The sequence below is a fragment of the Pinus tabuliformis genome, chromosome 4_1 (genome assembly GCF_031772625.1).
Source record: "Pinus tabuliformis cultivar Carrire ecotype Pingquan chromosome 4_1, CPIR1, whole genome shotgun sequence".
NCBI classification, from domain to species: domain Eukaryota; kingdom Viridiplantae; phylum Streptophyta; class Pinopsida; order Pinales; family Pinaceae; genus Pinus; species Pinus tabuliformis.
The window spans coordinates 583,183,259-583,194,805 of record NC_142303.1 but is presented as its reverse complement, the minus strand read 5'-3'; positions in this window follow the sequence as shown (position 1 = coordinate 583,194,805).

Genomic DNA, 11,547 nt, shown 5'->3' with positions numbered 1-11,547 from the left:
TTGATGTCTGAAACATCAAATCTCCACCAACATTGTTATCTTCTCCATGGATTTTTCCTTGCTCAGGTTCACCTCTGTGAACTTCCTTCTCACACTTAGTAGCTTTGAGTTATTCCTTCAACCTTTGTCTCAGTTTCTGTCTCTGCTTCTTGGCCCATAATATTTCAACAGGACATTTAACCCTTTTCCTCAAGTTCCACCCATACTTCTGGATCTCCTTATTTTGTTGTAGCAACTTTGTAAGCACATTCAATCGTGCTTTTATCTCAACGAGTTCCCTCTCATATTTTTCATGACTCATTTTACTTATGTCAACTACTTTACAATCTATGTGGATTCCCTTTGAATTCTTCAAATGAATTCCCATAGTCAGCTTCATCTTCCCCTCTTCCTCTGTGAGCTTTCCACTGCCCACTATGAACTGCAAATAACCTTTATAGTAACATGTCTCCTTCATGTTACACACACCTCACCAAGCTTCCCATTTGTACTTGGTCTCTTGGCATTCCTGGTCCCCTCCTATGGAACTCCTTGAGCACTCCTTGCTTGTCTAGGTTTTTGCACTCACATTTCCTCTTTCCATCACAACTATAAAATATGCATGCTGTTGTGATTCAACATTCATTCTGCAAACTACAATCCTCAATTCCAAAGAGCTTACTAGCTCTCATACGACTTGATGCAGGAAAAAATTTCCTGCAAATTTTCTTTAAGATAATTTCTTAAGCACCTTAGTGCTCAACACCTCAAGTGTATATCCAAGCATTCAATAGATATTTTCCCTTTAACCCACACATAGTAATTCTACAACATGTACATGATTCTTCTCACTTCTGAAATTGTCTATAATCCTTGCACATGATTCATTTTCTCACATAATAGATTAGCATGCTAATATATCATCAATTTTATGCCTCACATAGATACTGAAACTATATTAATCTCAACTTGACACAAATAGTGAGATTCCACTAATTCTAGATTTCATACAAACTAGAATTCTTCCATTCATACAAAGACAATTCGTGATCACCAATGATATCTAAAACTCTATTTCATTAAATCAAGCATGTACATACACATATTAGAAAACTCTCATTTCTCTCCATTCACTCTCTATGGGCTAATTCTACATATATTTTCCCATTAGTTTTCCCCTTAGGATTACAATGTTTTAAATAACATATAAAAAAAATTCTTTTTTCCAAGATATATAAATCAATCCACAAATCATTCATATTTTTAAAGGTAGACTTGCTTTTACATTATTGACAAAATCTTATCAATCCATAACTTTCCTAAATCTTAAAAGCACCCTCAATAGTTTCTAAGATTTCTAAACTTTTTCTTATCCTAACAACTTGCTAATTTCTACCAAGTTTTTCTTCTCCTACAACCTCTCATGATTTATTTCCTAAATTTTTCATGCCTTGAAATGTAGATTTTCTTCCTAAAAGTCTTATCTACTAAATCTTATCTCTATGTATATTTCTTTAAGAAATAAAGAAATTAAAATTATTTATAATAAGGAAATAAAATTCCTTTTCCATGTTAAGACCCGATTTGGAGCTTTGTCTCCAAAAATCTTGAGGATTTGGAAGCTCTAATGCTCTTGCATCATGTCCCCATGTTGACTCAATTATTACACTTGGATTGTGAAATATTCCTCTTGTTGCCTTGTGTATTCTCAGTCCAACGTTGGGCTCCATCTAGTGAGAAGGCCAAGAAAGCAACATTTAATTTGCCTCATATGAAGGTCATTTCCGTATCTACTTCGTAGCAAGTGGTTCTCTCTGCAAGGATCTCGAAGCCGATTTCTCATGGAGGACTTAACCCCACATTCAATGGTGACAGAGCAGATAAAAAATAAACATGAAGGTTATAAGAGTCTAGGCATTAGGCTCCCTCCAAATTATTTTTGCTAAAAATATATATATATATATATTTTCCTTCGGGCTCTAAATATTTCATGGTTTAGCTCCAACATCATAGTTAACAAAGCTCATCCCTGCAACCTGGTATTAACACTCCATTATGGAAAACGAGGGCTCTTCCTCTCATGACTATGAAACTATTGATATCAATGCAATTTTAGATCGAGTTCTCGAGGCGATTGAAAGCATGCATCTCTCCCTCAAAAAACCACAAGAAGATGAGGAAAAGGCTAGTAATTCTCTTCAAATGTTAATCAACTCCAAAATTGAACTCAAGCAGATCAAAATTAACTTCCTTCAGCATGAATTGAGGATTGAGGTGGCAGATCTCCACTACAAAATGGTAGAGATGAAGGATTTGTTTGTTACCACGCTACAACTACTTCCATTGGATGCCAATTTTGGTGAAAATGCAGCGAGGAAAACCAAGCTCCAGACCAATCAAAATAACTATGAGGATGTGTCTTGGCGGCAAGTTTTTAGACAATTCTTAATCAACCTCTAGTTTATAATGTTGTGCAACTTTATTTTGTATTTAGGCATCTATTTTAGAATCTAGATTAGGCATCTATTTAGAATTATCGACAAAACAATGCCATAAACAGAGGTTATGTAATAGACTTCAAAATGTTGGATTATGTTGGAATTAGATGAATTACGTAAGGGTTTTGGCTAGTAAACCATATTTTGTTTTTTTAATAGAAATCCTATATCATTACTTTGAAAAAAAAAAGGAAATTTAGTTATATTAGGAGAAATAATATAAATCAATTTTATGACCTGTGCACATATATGTGGATCATAGTCCACATACATGTCTTTTAATTTATTAAGTTTGAATTTCACCATGTAATGCATAATTCTTCTCCTAACAATCATGAAACCCATGGGAGGAGGGAGGTCGGAGCCTCCTCATTCAAAGACTCCAGCCAACACAGAGGCTTCAATGGTCCATTATGGGAATACACTTCCCCTACAATTTGGGAGAAAATTGACATGGCTAAGCATGAACATGAGTATAAAGGAAATTCATATATGACATAGACATTGAAGAAAACATAGGTCAATAGATTTAGGAAATGGGAAACACTCACTCTCAGAAGACCCGGTATATGAAGACAATTCACATCGATTGGCCTAGTGAGAAAGTTTATATTTCATTGATGGGTATTTTTATAATTTAAGTTATGAGGGGATTTGTAATTCCTAGATAGGCATGTGACATTTAAAAAATAATTCAACATACACACACACATACATATAGAGCTTCTAAATACAAGGGTCGTGTATTAATATTTTAATGTAGAGAGTGTAAATCATAAATAAAATATTTCAATGGCAACTATGTATATATTATATAAAACAAGTGAAAAAAAATAATCTTATTTTAGTTAAAAAAAATTATTATTATGTTGCTCAAAATCTACATAGAACTATTTTAACTTTGGACCCACCTGGAGAGAATCAAATCCCATGAGATGTAAACATTTTCTTAAATTTTGTAGTGAAACAGATATTTGTATTTTAAAAGATGTAATCCCTTTCTACTTTTGGTAAATTTAAAGTTAAAATGTATATATATGAATATAACAATATAATATGTATAATAATTATAAGAAATATAATTATATAATTATAATAATAAGAAATATAATAAAAATAATAAAGAATAGGAGTAATTTTTATAATGATCATAGTTATAATAATAATAAATATAATTACTATGGTAAGAAAAAATATAAACATATAAAGATAAAAAAAAATTTAATTAATAAATGGAAATGATAATTATATAACAAAAATATAAATAAAATAATAATAAATGAATTTAATATAAAGTTGAATAATATATGAGAAAAAATTATATGATAAGAATATAATATAGAGTTAAACAATAATTTAAAAAAATAGTAAAATAAAGATATAGATAAAGTAATAGTAATAAAAGTAAAAGGATTATAGTAACATTTATGGCAAAGATTATAATTTTAGAATTATTTTTTTTGGATGCAATTATTTGACAAGTATGAGTTTAGATTTTTTTTATTTTTTAGTTATCATAATCATGGAGATTGTTAAGGAGGTTTTTTAATTTTGATTATTTATTTGATTTTTGTTTTAAACTAATAATTAATTGGTTAAAATTTTAGTATCCTCAATGCAAATATGGTGCTTGGTTATGTTTAGATGCATGTCAAGGAACAAATCTAGTCATGTTCTATGTTTACAACATGTTCTTTTACCTTGTTATTTATAGAATAATCTATCTCACCAATATAGACCTTTCTACATAAACACAAAACCTTGCAAACACATTCTCAATGCTTTAGTTTAACAAGATCTTTGACAAATTTTAGGGAATTACTTATCGTTATGGCCTCAATATTTATCCTTATAAGAGCTTTAACAATCTTATCAATTGTTCCATGGACATAATGAAGGAAATATTTAGGCAAGTTTTGGGATTGGTCATTACTATGATGCTCTTTGGAAGCATTTTGAAAATCTTTCAACACTTTCCCTTCTTTCTAACCAATATTCTTGAAAACTATGAAGAGTCAGAGCTTATTTTCTTCTAAATTCTCATCATTAGAAATCAGCCCTGGTTGCTAAGGTGTTAAGGGCACCCAATTTTTATAGGGGTGGTGATGGTAACTAGAATGTAGGTATTTTTTTATGTGAGCTTTCTTCCTAAAACACAAACGAGTTCATTCTTCAACATTAATTAATCACTCAAAGAGAACCAAACACCCTATTTGCCTTGATAATACTAAAGTTTTGGATAATATCAATCACTACTTCAAAAATAAGATTAGAGAGAACATCAAGATTTAAAAGAATCCCAACAGTATGAACCAATATGATAGTTTGAAAATTAACAAAACTAGCCTCCTCCTCTTCAACATACATGTACTTCCTAAAAAAACTAATTCAAGTTTACAATATTTATAATGAATTTTTACTATAATCCTTATATTATTATCACTATTCTAATCTTATTATTACTATTATTTTATCTATATTCTTATCTTTATTATTCATGTCTTTATTTCACTAAACATTTAAGCTATTTTATTCTTCTTCTTCCTCTTCTTGTATCTATAGGAATGGTCAACTGGGTTGGTCTCTTATTTGCTTGGAACTGGTCAATTCCAACTTGTACAACTATGACTGTAACCTTTAGGTACCATTGTCGCCTTTCAAATACAACAACATGAGTTTGCCCCGAGGAATGAACATAGGACATTCACTAGTCACATTACTTTACATATCATTGGCTTACAAAATGAGATACCATAAGGGGTTTTTAAGCTATTATTTATTATAATTATTTAACCTTATATTATATTCCCTATTATATTACTTTTAATGTTATATTATTAAAATAAAACAATTCCAGCTCAAGTCGTTTGGTCAACAATTTGTTTACCCAAGTGAGTGGGTTCAAGTCTTCATAGATATATTTGTAGTATTTATGAAATAGTTGTATCTGGTATGTTTGTGGCATTTATGAAATAGTTGTATATGTTGTTACTATTATGATCATCTTTCTATTATCATGTTATTTTTTTGTTGTCTAGCCCATATGGATTACTTTAGTAGTGCATCCAATAATTGTGAATCCATAAACTCCCATTATCTTGTTATTATTATTTTATTATAATAATATTATATTTATTAAAAAAATTATAATTGTAATCTTTATTTACTGATTTAAAAATAAATTATCTTTATACGTATGTTCCTTATCATCATCATTATTATATAATTATATTTCTTCCTTTGTGGCATTGATGAAACAGTTATATCTAGTGTTACTATTATCATCATCTTTTTATTATCTTATTTTTTTTTTTTGTTGGCTAACCCATAGGGATTTGAACTAGTCAATATGTGCACCCAATAACTATCAATCCAAAACCCTATGACTCATATTATATTATTATTATTATTATTTTATTAGCATAATTTTATATTTATAAATTTTCTATAGAATTATAATCTTTGTTTACTAAGCTCAAATATTTTGAGATGTAAATTTCTTCTAGAGTACAAAACTTGAAAAACGGTTTGTAGCTAGAGAGATTTAGTCCCACTTGTTGCCTACTAGACCTGTGGTTAAAATGGATATATATATATATATTCTAACTGATATATGAAATTTGGTCTTTTCCAAGGCATTTTTACTAGTTAATTTTAACCAAAATCTCATAGGTATTTTTAAATACTTAAGTTTAAGTTGTTTAATCTCTATAATTATAGTACCTAGGGTATTTTCATGGTGTTGAATCTATTTATGCATTCAAAAATGTGTTTTAAACAACAAAAAATCACAATCTTGCTTGAAATTGTATTGCGGTGAAAAAGTTCATTTAGTTATTAAGTTAAATTTCATTCGCATACACACATTAAATTGTATAAATGTATTCAATGTTTTGAAAATCCCCTTGGAAACTTGGATTGTGTATACTACTAAGCTTAAACTTATAATAGCAACAAAGTTTTGTTGCATTTCATACAAAATTGATAGAAAAACATACAAGAAAAGGGCCAAAATGTAGAATAGTAAGAATAATTGAAATGTTTTAGCTATATAAGATTTGTACTTTTTTCAATTGCTATATATAGATATATTATTTAGTCATATGTGTGTGTAACCAATGACATTAAAATATTTTACTTACTATAATTATTGAAATGTTTTATCTATGATTCACATTGGATTTCTTTTATCATTAATAATCTTTTTTAAATGTCATATATTAATTTTATATTAAGAGAATTGAATGAATTATGCATCTCTCTTGAATTATATATATATATATATATATATATATAACTTGAAATACACTAGCCCCAAGGGTTAGCTCAACTGGTCGAGTCCCTGTTGTTAAGTACCTCGCCGATTGGGAGGTCGCAGGGTCAATTCTCCTCGACGCCCTTGGGGTTAGGCCCTGCTAGTCTAGCTGACGGTCTTTAAAAGATTCCCTTCGGGGTTGATCTGCCTAGATTTTTCCAAGGGAAAAAAAACTTGAAATACATCAGTTAGTATAGATATTCAAATCGTTTGTTTAAGTGTTTTATTGAAATATTTTTAAAAATTATAAGAATTACACATGTTGCTTACAATCAAAAGTGAAAATATAAAGTTTTTTACTTTATCTCTCTCTTTTCTAAGATCTGGACTTTTATATTAATTTATAAAACACAAAATTGCACCATATATAACCTCTAGCATAAACTCAAAATTTTCAAGTTCCCCTACTATTTCTAATGTGTTAATTAGAAAACATAAACCATTAAAAAAAGAAATCATTACATAGACCATGGTGCATATAGTGATATGGAAAATCATATCATATAGAGTATGAGCTATGAGTGCTTTCATGCTTCTAGGTTGTGTGTCTGGTCAGGAAACTAGAGATTGGCACTAGTATCTAACTTTGGGGGTTCAATACCATTGATATGCTTGAACAACAAATTGATTTTTCCCTTAACAATGTCCATTTTCTCCATGAGTTCAACCATATAAATAATAAGTTCTTGCTGAGTGTCTACTATGTCAATGAGAAACCTGCCCATAAGAGTTTTGACATGCCAATATAAATTCTATGTCTACATATAGGTTTATGCCTTGGACTTGGTTGAATTACCAACATCGGGGGATCATTGTTTAGGGAGGGGAAACTGAAGGCAGGAGAAGGAGGCAGTCCAACCCTGCCACGACAACCACGTCTTGAGGGACTGACTAGATGGTGGCGCATCATGATTGAAACAAGAGATAAACTAGGGAAAACAACCGAGGGATAACACAAGTTAGCTAGTGGAAAACACCCAGTAGAGAAAAGTAGAGAATCGGGGAGGAGCTGAAAAATAACAAGAAAATTAGTAGATCGGGAGGGTGACAAGGCCAGTCCAAAGATAAACTAGTGAATAAAATCCCCCCAAAAAATAGGATCAAGGAAAGGGATTAAAACCCAAAATCCAAAACAACAAGCTGAAGTAAACAATGATAGCATGAAATGATGCCATTCTTGAAATGAGATGTCAGGAACAAGAAATAAAAGGCCAAACCTAAGTAATGAATAATTGTGCAAAGGAGAAGCTTGAATAACCATTTAAAGCATCAAACCATTAAGGTAGACAATAAGTATTAAGGTCTGAGCTTGCATGCTTCCTGACCACCTATTTTGTTAGTCCGAAATTGTTCCAGCTAAGAAGTGATCACCATGGTTTAAGAGCGTTTGTGTATACCAATTTCCTACAATCTGTTGCACAACAAGCTTCCCCCCACTTCACAACATTATAACCACATCCTTTCCCTTACAAAACCATATTTATTTCCATGAATTGGAAAATGAATAATCATGGTTGTTGATGTACCTCCCACAGAATTTGCACATTTGCATGTAGCGTTGTTAAGAACTTGCCTTCACTAAGATGAGTTTCTTAGCAGTGGGGTGGTCGTGCAGGCTACTAGGTGGGGGAAGCTTGTTGCCCCTCTTTAAACCTTAGCTTTGTCATGATTTTCATATCAATGGATGTATTAACACCCTTCATGGGGAGAGGTGTCTTGTAGTGCAATTTCCTTCAACATGGTTTTCAGATGTTCAAGACTGAGTTGCTCCCAGTTTGAGTCAAGGACCTCTTATGTATATTCTAGTCTAGCATTTGCAAGGTTGTCTTCCAGCTTATTACCATTTCTCAGTGTATGTCGAAGGATGAGTGCATTAAATTTTCATATTTTCTCTGCCTTGTTCTCTAGGCTAGCCAGCAGTCTCTAGTTGTCTGTAACTTTGGCCGGACTAAAGCCATTTTGGATTCCCTTGAGCATATTGATGATTATTTTTGAATCCCCTTTAATAATGAGCTTATCCATGCTTAATATGTTTGCAATATTTATCCTCTATTCAATAGCATAAAGCTTTGTTGCATTATTAGTGTCATGTCTAAGAGCTCCTGCATACACATGTACTACCCCTTTTTCATTTCTAAACACCCCTTCATAGCTGAAAGGTATTAGATTTCCCTTAGAGGCACCATCAAAATTTAATTTGATGAATACACTTGATGGAGGTTGCCAATGATTGGGGCTTGGTTGGCTGTGAGAACTGGTAAGGGGATGTTTTGTAGCCATTATTTCATGAAACCCTAGGAGTTTGAGATGGATGCTTTAGAGACTTCACATTACCATTCTTGAGTGTTCTATGAGGAGACCATAACAGTTTCTTTGACTTTTCAATGATTTTTTGCCAAACCTTGTTCAAATCTTTTTTAACGTCTTCGAAAATTCTTTAATTCCATTCCTTCCATATTTCCCATAATATGAAGCATGGGAATATTTGTCAAGATTTGTTCATTATTGCATTCTTTAAAGGTGTGGATCTCCAATCCTCTAACATGGATTTTATGTTATTTTTGTTACTATCATTTTTCCTAAAATTGATTATTATCTTGTCCCAAATTTTTGAAGCAAATAGGTAGTCATTTAGCATGTGTTCTACTATGTCTATATTTGAACAACATAGGTGACATTGGAGAGGACCATGAAAGACACTTTTTTGAAGTCTATCCCAATATTTTATTTTTTAATATTAAGGTCAATATAAATATTGTTACTTTGGGCCAATGTTGTGCTTTCCATAGTTTTTTCCATTTGTTCTCCTCATTATGTTTTGTTGTACCTACTAATAAGTTGTAAGCTTCTTTAATATTGATATCTCCTTTATGGTTTTAACCCCATTTAAGAATACCATTCCCTCTCAACCTTTTGATATTCTTGTGCCGCAATTCCTCATCCGAGGCTTTGTAAGATTCCAGGTTGATGGTTGAGGCTTCTTTCCTTCTTTTATCCCATAGTATCCATCAAGATTACTATAATAATCTTTAATAAGAACCTTGTTCTGTTGCTATAATTCATCCTTGATGTCAATAATATTTTCTTTGTGTTCTATTTTTGGCCATTGTTGCCATGAGTCCTCCCAAAATAGTGTTAGATTTCCATTGTGAATCTCCTAGAAAATATGGTTTAGTATGAGTTGTTTATTGTTCCATGCTTGGTTCCAGATATAGGAGCCCTTTATCTATCCTTGTAGTATGAGAATTCTTTTGCTATTAATATCAAAGGCATATTTTTTCTTCCATATTTTGCTCCATAGGGGATTTGGGCTTTAAATCCATCTCCACCAAGTCCTTGCTCCCATAAATTTGCTCAATATTTTCGGAACTCTGAGACCAAGACCCCCTTCTATTTTTTATTTGCATAATTTTTCCCATGCAACAAGAGCCCATTTATTCTCTTGTTTGGCCCCTCCCCATAGGAAGGATTTTTGGATGAAATGAATTTTGTTAAGGAAAATTTTAGGAGCAGTAAGGACAAAAATGTGATACAATGGAATGGTTTGAAGTACATATTTGAGAAGAACTAGTTTGTTGGCAAGGTTGAGAGCTTTGAATGTCGAGAAAGATAGTTTATTTTATAGCTTTGATAGGAAGTCATCCCAAAATTTTATTTATAGTGGGTTTTTAACCAGTGGGACACATAAGTATTTGGATATAAGGGAGTATTGAAAAAAAAGTTTGTGATTTGGAAAATTTATGCCAACTCTCTATGCCTCAACAAAGTTTGATAGAATGGATTTATAAGTGAAGGATTATTTGATGGGAGACTGACCCATGAGAAGGGTGTCATCTAAAAATTGTTGATGAAAAGAAGGTGGAAAATTGGGGTCGTTAGACAGGCCTTTAAGATATATAGAGGAGACTAGAAGTTTGATATACCTGCAAAGGAATTTGGCCAGTAGGAGGAATAAATACAGAGAGAGAGGGTCGCCCTCTCTAATACCTCTTGAGGGAAAGAATGTGGGGGAAGGTGATCCATTCACCAAGATAGAGAAAAATGATTTGGAGATAAGTTTCTTAACCCATGAGACCCAATAGTCTTCAAATACAAAAGCTTTTAGCATGTTATAAATGTAATGCTAGTTGAGATTTTCAAATGATTTTTACATATCCAATTTAATAATCATGATAGGAAGTTCGTTGGTTTTTTTTTTTTTTTGTGTAAGTAAGCTTTGATATTAACATAAAAATTATATATTACAAAAGCTCTGCCGAAGCAGATTACTGGCCGCTCTGAAGCAGGCCTTGCCTGGAGTTACTAAGAAGGTAGGGCTGAGAAGGTGATGCCAAGAGAGGTGGCCCATGTAAAACTTAGAGTCGGAGGCAGCCAAAAGGAACCCCGCGCAGGGTGGTTCAAGCCAGAGAGTGCCATAAGTAATAACATCGAGGAAAAACTGATACATAAAAAGCGTTGAACAGAACAGAGGACAGCAAGATAGAGAGCAAACATAGCAAAATAGAGAGGGCTACCGCAGCCACTGAGAGCAGAAAAGAGAAACAAAGGACCAGAGGAAAACTAAGCCTTTGGTGGTCCCCCCTGATTTGGTCCCTGATGCTTGTTGTCGGACTGAATGACTTTCTTGAGGAGCTGAATAAGTTCAGTGAGCTTGTTGCTGACCGAGCCCAGCTCCTGGTGAATTGCTGAGAGTTTGAATTCGCTGCTCTCAACCACGGCCATATGGTCATGAGTCATGGTGGCCGCAAAACTTTG